Here is a 2,645-nt window from a genome sequence, read left to right on the forward strand (position 1 = left end):
CTCTCAAATTTCATCATTTTTTCACTAAAATTCACCAAATTTCTCGCTACAATCCGCTCTAAACATGAATTTGATAAGGAGTTTATCAAAAAGGGTAACAATTTCACCCCTAAATCTCTTTAAATTTAATTTTTAGTGTTCTTGAGCTATATTTTACCTAATTTGATTTTATTAATTTCTAGTGTAATTAGAGTTAAATTGTTAGTATTTTATGCATGTATAACCTAGATTGATGCTATTTAACATGATTTGAAGCCAAAAACTTCAAAAATTTTATAAATCTAGGGTTTGTGTTCTTGAGCAATTTGGGGCTTTTTGATATAAACAGGTTATGGCCGATTTTTGTCATGAATTATTGCTAAATTAAGTAGTGTAACATGTTTAGGTAGTTAAATGATCCAAACTTTGATCCTAAACATGATTTTTGAGAATTAAAGTGGACTTTTTAAGTCTAAAATTTATGAACTTGATTAATTTGATATAATTGCCATTTGTGACTTGTTTAATTGCTAGTAATGACTATTTTGACATGTTATTTGAGTTAAATGCTTATGAACTTTGTAAACATTTTCATTTATGCTTATTTGAAAAAGTGTAGAATTGTTAAAATTGTGAAAATGCGTATAAGTTTAAGTTTGATTTAACATGTTATTGTAATTATGTTAATTTGTTATTTTGCTAACACTAATGCATATTTGGATGCACAAATTTTGTGTTTAATGTGTTTTGCAGAGATTTACTAATATTGATACTGGAGGTTCATCATCATCATCCAGGCGACCAGCTCCAGAACCTGAGCCAGAAATGCAACATGAACATGAACCAGAACAACAACAGGAACCACAACAACAGCCTGATCAACAGGTACCTTATTATGATCCGCTACAGTTTGTGGATGCTTTCACAGTATTTCCGATACATCCACCAGTATAATACCCAACGATTCCTGAACACACGTTGCATCCTAATCCGAGATTCGATAGAAGCTGGAGGGATTACCCGGCATATCAAAGTAACAAATTCAAACTGATACCGAAAAATGTAGAAGTGCCAAGGATAATCGATTGGGATCCTTTGGAAAGGGTCCAACTTGCTAACTCAGTTAGACAGCATTTGATCCAAAGGTATGGCAGCACTTCTTTTCATGATTGGGAACGTCTATTCACCGTTCGTAGACCTGTATATAAAGAATGGTGTATTGAGCTGATGAGTACTATAGCGTTAAATGTAGATGTAGATAGGTTAGATGATAGAAGTTTTCTTAGGTTTATACTTGGCCGTAGAATGTACAGGATGTCCATGCTGGACATGGCCAGGGCATTACAGATTTACACTCCTAGTGAATTGCTACTACCCGATTGTATGAATTTGATTTATTGTGGTGAAAGGGTAGATAGGAATTTTGACGCGAACGCTGTTTGGAGGCGTATGTCAAACTATAATGTTTTTACACTGGGAGGAAAACACTCCTACTTACATATTAATAAAGCCGAGCTTCGTATAATTCATAGATTTTTGGCTAACTCGATTACACAGAGAGTTCACAACAAGGAGAAAATGACCTTACATGATTTATTTTACCTAAAGTGTATTCGAGACCCAAGAAGCTTTGTTAATATCCCCTACTGTGTTGGTTTTTATTTGTCTAAGATGGTGGAAGGAATACAGGAAGGGGGAATAATAGGAGGAGGTATATTTGTTACTCTCATTGTAGAGTACTTAGGTGTAGATAGGAACCAAGGGGGTCCACTTTTGGAATGTAGGGAACAGGTTGAGCCTTTAGGATTAAAGGTCTATCAGGGTGCTAAGGTAATAAAGAGCAGACGCAACCAGCCAGTACCTTATGAAGGTAGTCATCCTCAGGTAGAGAGAGTTTCAGATGAGGAAATGGAGGAAGCGGATGACATTAGGGATGTCATTCGGGAGGCTATGACTGACGTCTACCAATATATAGATGAGGTAGATATGACAAACGCGGAGAGATTTCGTCGGATGGAGCAGTGGCAAGCCCGGAATGATTACGAGCATTCCAGGCAATGACAGCATGATAGATGGGACTATCATCAGTGTCAGATTATGAGCCGGCTATCACCTCAGGATCACTACGTTCCGACCAGACCCGCTTACTATCCTCCACACCAGGCCTACCAGTACACCTATCACCAAGCATGGAACCCGGACGATGACATGAACTGGAACCCCTATCCAGATTGATATAGTTCCTGTTGGTAATTTTTATGAATTTTATCTTGTTATTATTTCTGTTTATGTTTAAACACATTATATTTTGATACTTTTATTGTATTGTTTAATATTTTAATTATTTTGTACTAATATTTCATATTTGATTTGAAAGTGGGATTTTAAGTCCCATTTCAAATTACCATGCATGTTTATATTTGTATGTATGTATATTGTCAATTGTACACAACAGGGTAAAACAGCGCATTTTCAAAGACTGGCATTAAGTTCAGCAAAAGATAGTACTTTTGACGACAAAACGAAAAACAAATGTGATATAACAACAAGACGGAATGGACAAATGATGTGCACCATTTATCATTCAACAAACAAACGCCAATATGTTTGGAAACTTTGGTAAAATTTAATCATTTTTCTACGCTAATCACCCTCAATAATTTAAA

The sequence above is a fragment of the Rutidosis leptorrhynchoides genome, chromosome 9 (assembly GCF_046630445.1).
Source record: "Rutidosis leptorrhynchoides isolate AG116_Rl617_1_P2 chromosome 9, CSIRO_AGI_Rlap_v1, whole genome shotgun sequence".
NCBI classification, from domain to species: domain Eukaryota; kingdom Viridiplantae; phylum Streptophyta; class Magnoliopsida; order Asterales; family Asteraceae; genus Rutidosis; species Rutidosis leptorrhynchoides.